Source organism: Aotus nancymaae, unplaced genomic scaffold (assembly GCF_030222135.1).
Source record: "Aotus nancymaae isolate 86718 unplaced genomic scaffold, 86718_ANA_hifiasm-v0.15.2.pri h1tg000033l, whole genome shotgun sequence".
NCBI classification, from domain to species: Eukaryota; Metazoa; Chordata; class Mammalia; order Primates; family Aotidae; genus Aotus; species Aotus nancymaae.
The window spans coordinates 25,210,935-25,227,361 of NW_026988447.1; positions in this window are offsets into that span (position 1 = coordinate 25,210,935).

The following is a 16,427-nucleotide window of genomic DNA, read 5'->3' on the forward strand; positions in this document are numbered from 1 at the left end:
GTACAACTTGAAGTGTGGAGGATATAGATACGGGTCACTTCGTATTAATTTGTGGTGTGGTAACACGTGTACAAAACTAAGCAATTTAGACAGCCCTTGCCTTAGAGAAGCTAAACAAAAGGTATTGAAAAACCAAGAGAGACAGCTGGGTGACAGCAGAAACTAAAGCATTATGTACTGACTTTGACCAGACATGAAGTTAAGCCTGGATCAGACTCTATCTATAAAACTTTAGGTTAAGAATATTTACAAAGTACCAGCTTTCCAGACATTTACCTTACATTATTTTACCTGCCATGCTTCCCATTGAAGATATAAGGATGAGATTTTCATTTTATACCTTGTCTAAATGTAAGCCCACTGCAGAATTCACAAACCTACTTCCCTATTCAGTATTGGCAGATTATTACATTTTTCTCCTCTCAGAAATGGAAATCAAGAAGACACACTAATAAGTTGTCACATGCTACAGAAAAATGCTTTAATGTAAAATAGAAAGTGAACTTCTGGGGGACTAGTCAACACACCCTGGCTAGAAAATAATTATAAGTTTTCACCGTGTCACTTTTCTTATGAAAGGTTAAAGAAGGTACTCCAGTAGTAATTAGATTACTTCTTCTCCTGACCCCTGAGAAATTATCCTTTGTTCGATTAATCTTTAGGAAGAAATAAACCAGTGAGGCTTGACCCCCGAATCCTACTGCTACTATACAGTATTTCCATAAGAGAATAACCTAGTTAAGTGAGGAACTATTTCAAACTGGAATGGAGGAAGGACTGCAGGAAAGGTTGTAGTCATGATTGACCAAACAACTTGTGGAGTTCAGTGAAAAATGGAAATGCAGTTTCCTTTGTTCAAAAATTGTTAACAAGTATAAGATAGTGACTGCAGAGAATTAAAAAAAAAAAAAGGAAAAGAAAGAGTGGGACTTTTCTGAGTGAAGGTCTGTGACTCTAGAGGTTGCAGACCCATGAAGCTGGCCCAGGTGACAGCATCAGACATGCATAGTGGGAACCAATCTTCCTACCCCAGCTGAGGACCTATGGTAGGATCTGGCTCTATATACCAAATTTCCTTCTCCTCTTACAGAAGTCTCTCTTTCAGGGTCCTCTATGGGTTCCTCTGTGACCTGTTTGTTATTGGATATGTATGACACTCAACCAAACACTTACAATATGTCTGTATATTTAAAACCAAATGTAAAACAAAATCTAGATTTCTTTTTTCTAATTTTCCAATCATAGGAGCCTCTCTACCTTCTCTGTATCCAAGAATGGAAGTGGATATACAGGGAAATGGGCAATACTCAGCCATATAACAGGGACGCTGAAGAGCTAATGCAAGATACACTGGAAAATGAAAGGCACTGTCTGACTCATCAGCCACCCAATTCACCCATTGTACTTCCCTAAATATGCAATACAAAGAGCCTTAGTACATATTTAGCATCTTTACAGCAAACTTGCTTCTGAGACCCAGCAGTTCAATAAGTTTGGATGCAATGAGTAAAGAAAATATTGCATTGCCTGTTTTTCTGTCCTTATTCCAAGGAGACATGCTTCCACCCCAGTGTTTTCATTTCCTCCTACCAATTTACAACATTTTCTATGGCTTCTATGCCTAATTGCTTGGTCAGGCCTTAATTTGTTAAGCGCTAAGCACATACCTTCACATGCAAATTATCAGTGCCTCTAATTGTGATGACCGGGGACCACATTAACTTCTGAGACGACCCTGTTGAAACTGGTGCTCAGCCCACATGCCTGGCTCTGTTTGTACACCAGTGTGTAGTTTCAGAAAAACCCCACACTGAGTCATAAATGAGTAATTTGGTATGTTCAGCTCCTCTTCTTTTCAAAAATCCAATCACATCAGGAAGAATAAATTCTGCTTGAAAGATTGATAAAGATTTTGTGGGAAATACACTGAAAAGGGCAATGGTGCTTTACTCAGAAGTTCAAGTTAAACCACCTTCATCTCTTATAAGAATAGCGGCAATCAAATTTGTTCTCGCATTTCTCAAAAAATGTAATTAGAATGCAGGGAGAAGTATATGAAAGGGATAGGATTATTTATAAAAGTTTTAGAATAAATCTTTCTGGGTCAGGAGATTTGCCCAGTGGCAAGAATTTAATACATAAGCATAATTCCTTACAGAAGTTTTGCCCTAGGGATTTCTTTTTCCCCTAACCAGAGGAACTTGAAGAAATGAAAAGTTTTAAAGACATGTAAGAAGTAGATGGGCAAAACCCAATTTGATCTCTACTGAAATGGTATTACTCCATTTTTGCATTAAAGAATAATACCCATAATGTGAAGATTATGCCAAGTACTCTATAAAATAATACAATCCTTGAGGCAGTCAACCCTGACTTGCTTCCAATTGTGCTTGGAACGACACACACACACACACAAAGACGTGCCAAGAAATGCAGTGTCAGCAAAGCATGTAGGGCTGGCAGTTTAAAGCTGAGTCTTACCCCCAAAATAAAGAAACCAGTTATGTAGGAGGGAAAGATATAGTTCAGAGTTTTGAAGGGGTTTCCTATCAAATGTTATTGTGAAAGTATAAAACGTTCACAAATGTGGCTTCCTTGGTTGAAAAAAATGTTTGTGTGTATATATGTACAGTCATGTATTACTTAATGACAGGGATATGTTCTGATAAATGCATCATTAGACGATTTCATCCTTGTGTGAACATCATAGAATGTACTTCCACAAACCTACATGGGATAGCCTGTTATACACCTAGAATGTATGATATAGCCCATTGCTCCTATACTACAAACCTATATAGCATGTTACACGACTGAATACTGTAGGTAATTGTAATGCAATTGTAAGTATTTGTGCATCTAAACACACATATACACAGAAAAGGTACAGTAAAAATACAGTAGAAAAGATTTTTAAATGGCACACCTGTGTAGGGCACTTACCATGAATAGAGCTTGCAGGACTGGAAGGTGGTCCTGGTGAGTCTGTGAATGAGTGGTGAGCAAATACGAAGACCTAGAACATTTATTGTGCACAACGTAGATTTTATAAACATTGTACACTTAGGCTACATTAAATTTATTAAAACACTTTATTTAATAATAAAGTAGCCTTAGCTTATTATAACCATTTTACTTTATAAACGTTTTAAATTGTTTTACGTTTTTGACTCTTTTATAATAACAAATTAAAACACAAACACATTGTAAAGCTGAACAAAAATATTTTCTTTATGTCCTTATTCTATAAGCTTTTTTCTATTTTTTTAACTTTTAATCTTTTTGTTGAAAACTAAGACATAGCTGGGTGTGGTGGAGGGGGCCTGTAGTCTCAGTTACTTGAGAGGCTGAGGCAGGAGGATCACTTGATCCCATAGTTCAAGGTAATAGTATACTATCATTGTATCTGTGAATAGCCGTTGAACTCCAACCTGGGCAACATAACAAGACCCCATCTCTAAAAAAAAAAAAAAAGTAAGAGACAAACACACATTTACCTAGGCCTACCCAGGGTCAGGATCATCAGTATCACTGTCTACCACCTCCACATCCTGTTCCACTGGAAGGTCTTCAGGGACAATAGCATGCATGAAGCTGTCATTCCTATGATAACAATGCCTTCTTCCAGAATACCTCTTGGAATAATACCTCCTGGAATATCAGCAATGAACAAGTGTAATTTGAAATTAAAAATACAATACCATTAGCATTAGCACCACTGAAATGCAATACTTAGCTGTAAGTCTAATAAAATAGGTACAAGATCTATAAAACCAAAACCATAAAACTCTGATAAAAGATATAAAAGCACTGTAAAACTGAGGCTGTTTTACAGTTAACTTTTTAAAATAAATAGAACACTGTAATATAACAATAAAAAGCACAGTATAGTAAATACATAAACCAGTAACATAGTTATTTATTATCAGTATTAAATATTATGTATCGTACATAATCGTATGTGCTATATTTTCATATAATTGGCAGCTCAGTAGATTTGCTTATACCAGCATCACCACAAACATGTGAGTAATGCCTTGTACGCCAATGTTAGAATGGTTAGAATCACTGTGGTATATGCAGTTTGTTAAACTCTGTTTTTTGTTTTTTTGTTTGTATGTTTGTTTGTTTGTTGAGATGGAGTTTCGCTCTTGTTACCCAGGCTGGAATGCAATGGCGCGATCTTGGCTCACCGCAACCTCCGCCTCCTGGGTTCAGGCAATTCTCCTGCCTCAGCCTCTTAAGTAGCTGGGATTACAGGCATGCGCCACCATGCCCAGCTAATTTTTTGTATTTTTAGTAGAGACGGGGTTTCACCATGTTGACCAGGATGGTCTTGATCTCTTGCCCTCGTGATCCACCCGCCTCGGCCTCCCAAAGTGCTGGGATTACAGGCGTGAGCCACCGAGCCCGGCCCTGTTAAACGCTGTTATATGGAACATGACTATATAATACATATATGTGTATGTGTGTATATGTGTGTATATTTATATAATATACATATATAACATATGTATATGTGTAATATATGGTCAGTATAGTGTGAATCTTTTGAGAAAATTTTGTATATAGGGTCAATGAAAATGTGTTGATGTCCAGCCAAGCATCCATATGTGAAGCCCAAATTTCACTTTCATAACATTTCATGCTGATCTATATCTCTGCTTCATGCTGACCTATATCTCTGCTTCTATCCTTAGTGAGAGATCAGAGATCTAACCAGAAATAGTAGTTAGGTTTTATCTCACATGCCAAATATCTTATAGTGGCTTTCTGGAGAGTTGTGTTGAGAATTATATATCTATGTCTGAGATCAGCAGAAACAGATTACAACGATTGATTAGTGATGTTTATCATGACACACAAGGGAAAAAGTTACTATAAATGTTTTATCTTTGTTCTGGACTGAACCAAATTTTGGAAGATTGATGGAGGGAATGGGGGTGGTCATGTTGTGCAGAAATTCTGGATGTGGTTTGGCAGTCATGAAGGTACATGACCTGCCTTCAAGAGTGACCCAGCTGGCACACCTGGGGGTCAGGCAGAAGCATTCACATTGAGGCCATGAATTACCTGGCCACTCCCAGCTAATGACTGAGCATGGGGAAAGTAGTAATCAAATGATTTCTACTTGTTGAAATAATCTTTGCCCCAGGGCTCCTTATCTGCCTGGCCTAGACTTTCTTGGAGATGTACTGCCTTACTCTTCTTACTCAGTCCCCTGTCCCTTCATCTCTCTTTTCATAAGTGACATTCCTGAATGTGATCTGAAGGTTCTTGCTGCCTGCTTCTGCTTCCTCTCTCTCTCCATTCTACATTCTTCACAGGTGTTTTCCCAATTAATATCTTGTGCTTCTAATTGCCCACAGTATCTTATTCTCAGGGAATAGAAATTGATAGACTTGGGATCAAGTTACTTTCAAACTTGGCAGAGTACCTCAACAAAAGAAAATTTATTTCCTCTCTCCCTCCCTTCTTTCAATAACATTCAAGTAATATTTATATTAATTGATGCATAGCTTATCGCAGATGCTCCCCTATATAAAACTTTCATAGAAACAAAGCCATGTGACTGAGCAATAATGCATCATCAGTATACACCAGGAATGGTCAAATTGTGGAGAATTACTTTGGGCTTCTGGACCATGGATTTTGTATACATCTTACCCAATCTGAAAGTAGTGAAGATTAGATGGAGCACAAGGAAAGAAAAGGAAATCTATATTTTGTATCTCTTCTAATTTTGACATTAAGCTTGAATTTTAACTACATTTCTATGACAGAAGTGACTTCTGTATCTCTTACTGTTGGTGCAGAGGACCTCAGTTTTGATTCTGATAAAGTAGCTTGCATTTTTAAAGTGGAGCTTATAGCTGGATACCTAGTTCTTAAAATGTTATCACTTAAAATCAGCAGAAACAGATTACAACAAGTTTTATCACTCCCAGATTATCAATTTAACACTAACTTGATGGCTGGCACAGAAGCTGTCGTATCCCCCTTTATTTCCTATGTCCATGTGGCCTCCAGTCCTGGCCTTGTATTTATTGGTGTGGTTAAAGATAAGGGAAACTTCACCAGTTGTATTGTTTTTCTCACTGTGGCATGCCTTCTTGGGCTTGGCCTGTATTCAGGTCTGTTCTCAGCATTCCTTCAGGAACCTCCAGGCCTTGTCACTCCCTCCCTCCAGTAATATAAACCTACATGATCTATACTTTTTTTCACCACCAGCTATATTTCTATATGTACAAGCATGGCTGTGAAATGACAAAGTCAAACCCATAATCTTTAGTCAGTTCTGATAACTATGAGTTTATGGTGTTGGAAAAGCTCTTTTGCCGAACATATTTATTTTATAAAGAAACATTTGCTATTTGCTATATATCTACTTTAAGTAGAAAATAATTTTTATTGTATTTGATATGTGATATATATTTTATCTGCATATTCATGAGCATCATGGAATCTCTTTAAACTTTGTTCCTTGTTGTTTACATTTATAGTCTTTTAAATAGAGAGAGATGACATCTCACTATGCTGCCCAAGCTGTTGAACTCCTGGTCTCAAGTGATCCTCCTGCCTCAGCCTCTCAAAGTGCTGGAATTACAGGTTTGAGCCATGCACCCAGCCTAAATTTATACTTATTAAAATCTCAAGTAAGGAAACTGAGAGAGAGAAAGCCCAAGAAAGAAACTTACAAACAATATTGAAATAGAAAGCTTAGATTCTTCATCTATTCATGACATTTATTCTATTTATTTTATTAGTTTGTTCTATTCAAGTCTATTGAACAGAATTACATCCGATCTTCTGGAGAAAAAAGATCATATTTTTGACTCATCACTAATGTAAGGAATACTGTTTAGAGGCTAAAAGATACCAGATTCTTAGGCAGGTGTTGACTCTGCTTTATAGATAAGAGTTTTTATAGAAACAATCTTGGAAACTTTGTTTGTCATCCATAGTGCACTTCTGGAATTTCCATTTCTCTACCCATAGTCCTGTGATGAGGCCCAAATGGAAAGATAGATACATCTTTTTAAAGGCCACATCATTGGACATTTGTACTTAATTTTAACCATGGAAATTTAAGTGTTAAGCAAGTTGGGATCTTATTCAAATCTATAGTTATTATTTAGTTAAATTTGCTGGCAGAAGTTTAATACTACAGGGAAAAGTATCTCTAGGATTTCTGTTCATAAAAAGAAAATCAGTGACTTAAGTTTGAGATATGGGTCCTTAAAACTTTTGATTTGAAACATACGGTCATCCACTGAACCAATAATTAAAGCTACCATCATGCCTAAAGTGTCTATGTCAGCTATCAACATTATGTGCAAACTTTTCCTGGTTCAAAGGAATAAATAATAAAGTGGATGCTTTAATATTACTCGGTAGTTTCTAGGGAGATAGTCTGTCAGGTTCTCTATACAGAGCAGATGGGCACTACAGTCAAGAGGCTGAAATTTCTCTTATAGAGCATTGAAACTGCTAACCTCAACTTTAAACCTTCCTTCCCACATTCTTTTTGGGCTGTGACTTATTCAGGGTATTAACTTCTCATTTCTGGTTTCCTGCTTTGGGCTCATATCCAGCTTCATTTATCTGCTAGCTGTGTGATCTTGAGTATCTACTTCACCTCTCTAAGCTTAAGATGCCCTCTCCATAAGTGAGGTTATAATGCCAACCTCAGATAAAGGGGCAGTGCTATGGTCTAAATGTGTCTGTAAGATTCATGTGATGTGAACTTAATCCTCAGTGCAATAGTGGGAAGTGGGGCCTTTTGAGGGTGTTTAGGTCACGAGGACTCTGTCCTCATGAACTAATTTATATTGCTATAAAAAGGGCTTGCTGGAGTGAGTTCACACTCTCTAGTCCTTCCACCTTCTACCATGTCAGGATGTAGCAAGAAGGCCTATGCTAGATGTCCATGGTTTTAGTCATCTACTAGGGATCTTGATATCCCCTGTGAATAAAGGGGAACTACACTAGATCAGCAATGAACAAGTGTAATTTGACATTTAAAATATATTACCTTTAACATTGTCACCCCAAAGGGAAATACTTAGCTATAAGTCTAATAACATATGTACAAAATCCATAAAAGGGAACCTGTAAAACTCTGATGAAAGAAATCAAAGAACTAAATAAATGAAATATTCCATGCTCATGAATAGAAGCACTCAATATTGTTAAGACGTCAGCTCTTCCCAACTTGATATATAGATTCAGTGCAATCCCAGTCACGATTTCTAGATGTTAACAAACTAATTCTAAACACTCAGAGTAACCAACACAATATTGAAGATGAAAAACAAAGCTGGAAGACTGACAATACTCAACTTTAAGCTATAAAGCTATAGTAGTCAAGACAGTATGGTACTGATTAAAGGATAGACAGATCAATGGAACACAATAAAGACCTCAAAAATATACTTACATAAATGTAGTTAAGTCATCTTTCACAGATAAACAAAGGCAATACAATGGAGAAAAGATAGTTTTTGCAACAAATGGTACTGGAACAACTGGACATCTACATGAGAAAAAAAGAAAATAATCTAGTCACAGACCTTAGCAGTCTTCACAACAAATAATTCAAAATGGATTATTTTTGAATTATGTATTATTTCCACTTGGGTCTGTGGAAAACTGTATGCAAAACCATAAATTGCTGGAAGATAATATAGGAGAAAATATAGATGACCTTGGGTTTGACAATGACTTTTAAAATATGACACCAAAGGCACAATCCATGGAAGAAAGAATTGATAAGCTAGACTTTATTGAAATTAAAATTTTATGTTCTCTGAAAGTCACTGATAAAAGAATAAAAATGCAAGCCACTGTCTAGGAGGAAAATATTTGTAAAAGACATATGTGATAAAGAACTGGCTTCTGAAATATAACTCAATAACAAGAAAATATATAATTCAATTGTAAAAATAAAGACCTTAAGAGACGTTTCCCTAAAGAAGATATACAGACGTCAAAAAAGCATATAAAGTATGTTTCACATCATATGTAATAAAAATGCAAATTAAAACAATAAGATACCACTACACTTATGAGAATGGCCAATATCCAGAATACTGACAACACCAAAGCTGGTGAGGATGTCCAGCAACAGTACCTCTCATTTGTTGCTTGTGGTAATGCAAAATATTAATACTAAACCCAGTTTAGAAAATAACTTGGCTTTTTCTTACAAGATGAAACATGATCTTATGATATGATCCAGCAGTCATCTTCCTTGGTGTTTACTAAAACAGTCGAAAACTTATGTCCATGTAAAACTGCACATAGATTTTTACAGAAGCTTTATTCACAATTTTCAATACTTGAAAGTGACAAGGATGTCCTTCAGTAGGTGAACAGGAAAACTGTGATAGACAATGAAATATGATTTAGTGCTAAAGAAATGACCTATCAAGCCATGTAAAAACCATGGGAGAAACTTAAATACATATTATTACATGAAAAAAGACAATCCAAAATGGCTATATAATGTATAAGTCCAAGTATATGACATTCTGGAAAAGGGAAAATTTTGAAGACAATAAAAAGATCATTGGTTTCCAGGGATTAGCAGGGAGAGAGGGATGAATAGGCAGAACACAGAGGATCTTTAGGGAAGTGAAAATACCCTGTATGATCCATACTGGTGGATACATGTCACTAAATATTTCTCCAAACCCACAGATGTCCAACACCAAGAGTGAACCCTGATGTAAACAAACAACTTTGAGTGATAGTGATGTGTAATATGGGTTTATCAGTTGTAACAACTGTAATACTCAGGCGGCAGGTACTGATAGTGAGGGAGGCTATGCATGTGTAGGGACGTGGGGGAAATGGGATACCTCTGTGTCTTCCCCTCAATTTTACTGTGAACTAAAACTGCTCTAAAAAATGTGCCTTAAATCAGTTCCCTGGGAGTACTGCTCTTCAGAGAATGCTTCCACCATTATGACCACCCCAAGGCACGTCATCTCATATGTATTTATCTCCTAGTCATTATGATATCTTTAGCTTCCATTTTGATGTCCAACCAACACTTCAAATTCAATATGACCATATCTGAATTCGTCACCCCTTCCTGTCCTTCAGACACACTTGGGCCATTGTTCTCCTCACCTGGCTGATAATGGCCCCACTGCTTTGACTCATCCACTCGCCACTCAGCCAATCCAGTTATGCTCATTCATTCTGTTGTCATGCCTCTTGATTCACTCCTTCCCTTTCTAAACATAGTTTTGCATGTATTTTTTCTATTCTTTCAACAATCAGTCAAGGGATTTTATCCTTATGTTACATATGAACAATCTGAAGCCCCGAAGATTCAGCATATTGCCTGACAAACACAGTCAGTTCAGGGCAGAGTCAGGACTGGCACCCAGAGCCATCTGACTCCAACACCCATGTTCTTTCTATCACAGCAAGGTGTCCCATTAGCACAAGTCCAGGATGGAGATACCTTTAGTTGTAATAAAAAAGATTTAAAATAATTTAATATACATTAAGTAACAATATACTAGCTAAGACTCAGTCCTTTTTCAATTTATTTTTAATCTTTTGAAATAGATGGATAAAGTCTTATTTGGTGCTAGAATACAATTAATATCTCCCTAGCCCTTGCTATTCTTTCTTTCCAATAAAAGGTGATCAGGCCTCCAGCTCAGAACTTTGGCAGGCAATAAAATCTAGGTAGACTTTACAAACACTATTTTGTTTTTATGGCAAATGACATGGTTTTATTCTATTTTTGGCAAATGATCCTGGTTTTCTTAATGCAGCAATGGTAGTAATATACAATTTTTTTCAAAAATAAATGCATTTGAATTTTAAAAGTGAGTCAATATCAAAAATATATTTAGTAAATAATAAGACACCTACTACTCAAAATCACAGAAATTATGATGGTAAAATATGAATAGCTGAAATATGGAAGGTAAAAAGCATAACTAAGTTGTTTTCTGGAATACTGACAATTTTTGGCTTATCAGTGCCACAGTAATTCTTCAGGAACTCATTTCCTCAATGGCCTTCAAAAGGCTTCCTTCTCACTATAGGCTTATTTGTTTCAGGATAAGAAGGCTCTTAGATGTCACCTAGGCCAAACTTCCATTTTTATGGATGAAGATTGAGGCTCAAAGAGAGAAAGTGACTTGTTTAACATCAACCAGAACATCATAACTGTTTAGTGACCAGAGCCTAGGTGTCCTGATCCCTCATCCACACTGTCTCCTTTCTGCCAAACTGCTTGCATCACATGCATCCATCACATACATTCATCATCACACTCTTCATTCCCATACCCAAAGGAGACTCCAAGCAATCTCTGTCAGATTCAGCAAGAGTATTAAGCACTGTGCCCTAAGGCATTTACTGCATTGTATTTATTGACCTAATTTCTCTCTTATGCCTGTTAAAGAGTATTAGCTAGGTACCATCCTGGGAGAGTTGGGAATAACAGTCACTCAGACAATTTTCTTTGGCTTTAATTATTTTGCAAAATCCCAATTGGAAAAAACAAATCACAAAGGTACAGTAATGAAAACAGTATTGTACTGGCATAAGACAGATATATAGGATAATGGAACAGAATAAAGACACCAGATAAGAACCCACGCATATATGGTCAAATAATCTTAGACAAGAGTGTCAAGACTACACAATGGGGAAAGGATAGTTTCATCAACACAGGGTGCTGAGAAAACTGTCTATCCACATGCAGAAGAATGAAATTGTATTCTTATCTTTCATCATACATGATAAGTTACTCAAAATGGATTGAAGACTAAAATATAAGATCTGAAACCAAAACACTTTAGAAGAAAACAAAGAGAAAAGCTTCACAACATTGGTCTTGGCAATGATTTCTTAGACATGACACCAAAAACACAGACAACAAAAGCAAAAATAATATAAGTGGAACTATAACAAAAGCTTCTGTACAGCAAACAAAACAATCAACAGATTGAAAAGACAACCTTCAGAATAAAAAAAAAACAAACTGCAAATCATATATCTAAAAAGGTTTCATATCCAAAAAATATATAAAAAACTCCTGTGACTAAATGGCTAAAAAAGTACCCTACAAATAATTCTTATTAAAAAATGGCCAAAAGGGGCAGGCACGGTGGCTCAAGCCTGTAATCCCAGCACTTTGGGAGGCCGAGGCGGGTGGATCATGAGGTCAAGAGATCGAGACCATTCCGGTCAACATGGTGAAACCCCGTCTCTACTAAAAAAAAAAAAAAAAATTAGCTGGGCACGGTGGCGCGTGCCTGTAATCCCAGCTACTCAGGAGGCTGAGGCGGGAGAATTGCCTGAACCCAGGAGGCGGAGGTTGCGGTGAGCCGAGATCGCGCCATTGCACTCCAGCCTGGGTAACAAGAGTGAAACTCCGTCTCAAAAAAAAAAAAAAAGGCCAAAAGACTGGCACCGACATTTCCTCAAAGAAAATATGCAAATGGCCAACAGGTATATTAAAAAGATGTTTAACATCACTAATCATCAGGAAAATGCAAATCAATATCATGATGAGATAATCACCTCAATACTTGTAAGGATGACTATTATACCAAAAAACAGGAAATAGCAAGTGTTGGTGAGGATATAGGGAAATTAAAATTCTTGTACTGTTGGTGAAACTATAAAACAATGCAGCTCTTATGAAAAGATAAAATTATGAAGCCTCAGCTTTTTCATCTACAAACAACTGAAATGGTGAAGCTGTTATGAAAACAGCATGGAGATTCCTCAAAAAATTAAAAATACAACTACATATGATTCAGTAATCCCACCTCTGATATTTATCTTAAAGAAGTAAGATCTCAAAGAGAGGTTTGCATTTCCATATCAATTCCAGCTTTATTCACAATAGCCAAGAGGTGGAAACGACCTAAATGTCCATCAAAAGATGAATGGATAGACAAAATCTGCTACACATACACAGTGGAATATTGTGCAGCCTTTAAAAAGAAAGAAATCCTGTTGTATGCTACAACCTGGATAAACATGGATGACCCATGAGGAAATTATGCTAAGTGAAGTAAACTAATCACAGAAGGACCATTACTTCATGATTCCACTTACATGAGGTATATAAAACTCGTAGAACCAGAAAGTAGAATGGTGGTTGCCGGCAGTTGTGGGGAGGGATAAATGTGGAGTTGTTCTTCAACTGTGCTACAGACTGACTAAATTGTGGCCCATAGAATTTGTAAGTTGAAACCATACTGACCCCTACTGGTTGTATTGGAGGCAGACCCTATAAGGAGGTAATTTAAGTAGTCATAAGGGCAGAGCTCTGGTCTGGTGGGATTAGTGCCATTATCAGAAGAGACACTAGTGTGCTTTCTCTCTTTTTCTTGGAGTTCACAAAAAGAGGTCGTGTGAGCAAAAGTTGGAGACTTCCTACAAGCTGAGTAAAGAACCCTTGGAAATTGACCATTCTAGCACACTGATCTTGGACTTCTAGAGGACTGTAAGAAAATAAATAGTTGTTGTTTAAACCCTCTTTTGAAATGTATTTTGTTATGGCAGCCCTAGCTTACTAATACAAATGGACATAAAGTTTCAGTAATGCAGAATGAAAAAGAAATTAGAGATATGCTGTACAGAAATATGCATACAGTTAGCAATACAATACTATATGCTTAAAAAAATTGTTACAATCTCACATAATGTGTTTTTACCCCAATAAAAAATGTGATGATAGATATTTCTATTAAGTCTCACGTTGTACCAATTTGTTCCTCTTCTTTAAGCCCCTCCTCCTACACATACTCATCCAAATCATTTCACCTTCTTTGAGCACAGATTTTGTCAATTATTGGCTACATTTTATTATATTGCATCTTATTTTTGCTTATTATTGATTTTGTTTATTTGATTGTATCATTTATTGCAAATTATTTATTGTATATTTTTTAAAAGTTAATTTGAAAAAGTAGTAGAAACAGATGGTTTAAAATCCAAAAGATACGAAAGGGTATACAGTGGAAAGTCAGTCTTCTCTCACCTCTGCCCCGTGTCTTCTGGTCACCAGCTATCTTCTCAGAGACAATCCCTATTTCTTGTATAGTCTTCCAGGTGGAGTCTATGCATAGACAAGGAGAGATAGATAGATAGATAGATAGATAGATAGATAGATAGATAGAGATATGTATACATATGCGACTATATACACACATACACATACATATATGTATATGCACATTTGTTTATACAAAGGAGAGTATATTTAACGCAATGTTTTGCACCATCCCCTTTTCACTTAGAACTATGACTTGGAGATTATTCCATATAAGCACATACAGGTCTACCTCATTCTTTTTAAGACCAGCAATAAAGGACACATTTTTTAAAACAATATAAGTTATGCCTATATTAATAGTTATACGACTAAGCTGTGGGTTCAAATCTCAGGTCTACCATTTACTAGCTATGTTACCCTAGGCAAATTGCTTAACCTCTCTGTGACTCTGCTTCTTCATCTGTGAAAGAAGGCTAATATTTATTTCCATGTCATAGGTTTACTAAAAGAAAATAAATTAGCCAATACACATAAAATGCTTAAAATGCATCTAATGCATAGTAAGTACTCAACCTTTTTCTATCATTATTTATCCAATTCTCTGTTAAAATATATTGAGGATATTTATAATTTTTCGATATCACAAATAACTTTGCAATACGTATTTTCATATAAAGTCATTCTGCACATATGCAAGAATATCTGTAGGATAATTTCTGAAAGTAGATGTTTTCTATGTCAAATGGAGCATGCATTGTGTATACTAACACATATTTCTACAATATGTTCTGTAGAGATTGAAATGGTTTATTTTCTTAAGGAGTGATGTAAGGGCCTCTCTCCTCTCATCATCACCATATGACAGCTAAAATATGATACTGCAGCATAACTCTAATTTCAATTACCTTTTTACATTAAGCATATTTTTATATGTTTAGAAGTCTTGTTTGTTTTCTTTTCTCTTTTTTAAAGATTAATTTATTCATATGCTTCCCTTGTTTTTTATTTCTTTTCTTCATTTAACTACCAAATGATTCTAAAAGATAGGTGGTTAGTGCAGAACCTCTAACTCATTTATCTTTTCACTAAAATTGCAACCTCTGTCTCAGAATTACTTAGAAACTGCTCTCCTGATTGCTCCTTTTAATTATCTTTTCAGTGAGGATTCTCATTCTTTCTGCAATATTGAGTTGGCTTGCCCATCCCACTTCCTGGGGCATTTGGGAACTTCTGGGATACACAGTGGCTTTTCCTGGAAGCTCTCCTTTGCTGTTTTTGACCCTCGAAGGTGACCCCATGGGCCTTCTGCAAGTTAAACTTAGGTTTACCATATAATTTGTTATCTAACCCAAGGAGATCTTTTGGAGAGAAAAGGTGCATTTAATAACCATTCCATGGCAATAGTTGTCAAGAGGGTCTGTCTCAAGCACACTAGGACTTATGATCACTCTAGTCAAGTACCTTAACAATTTCCATTAAATATTTTAATTTTTTCCCAAAGTATCCAGAACTTTCTTTTTCATAGCAACTGCCACTTATTTCTTGAAGTTTCACTTTGCTAAGAGTGTGTTCATCCAAACACCCTGCTTCCTTGGTGCAACCCAAATCAAGCACATAATTGCTCGGAATTTTAAGAGTTGTTCTACCAATAAATTTAGGGGTATAAGAAGGAGCATATTATCATAAAAAGAAAAGCATGCTCATGTCTGAAATAGTAGCTAAAGGGACAACTTAAGATGAAGCATGTAGTCAGGGAAGATGAGCTGACATCTTGAAGGTGGATATCCAAGGTATTTCCAGAAGCACAAAATGACCACATCTTTACAACAGAAGACAATAATAAGTCTAGTTTTGAGCCATCTGAAGATCCTGCCTTGATACTGTGATTGTTCATCTATGAAAGGCAACAAGTGTTTTAGATTTTCTTAAACCAAAACACCAGGAGGGATTCATCCTTCACCAGACAAGGAAACACTGTTAAAACAAGAGGTTGGAGGGGGCCCACTCATATGTGACACTATAGACATTGAATTTCTCCCTCAGAGAGGCAGCCCATCTACCCCACAGAACTGTAAGCTGTCAGGTTGCTTGTGATTTTCATTCAGGTTAAATTTGGGCTGCACCAATCAATCTCTTTTTTTATCTCTTTGCACATTCACATATAAGCCTGGTTTATGGAGGCAGCCTTGTGGTTTTTTTTGTGTAGTGGATAAAAGAAATTTTTTGTGGCTAGCTGCTAAAATGTGTGGTATAAAGACTGTGCTTATGGAACAGAAATTCAGAAGATTGGAAGGGATTTGCCTCTACAAATAAGTTTGGTGTAGGGCTATGTAGGACCTCCTCCTATAAATGTCTGCTTACTCTAATAAAGTTCTTCATAGAG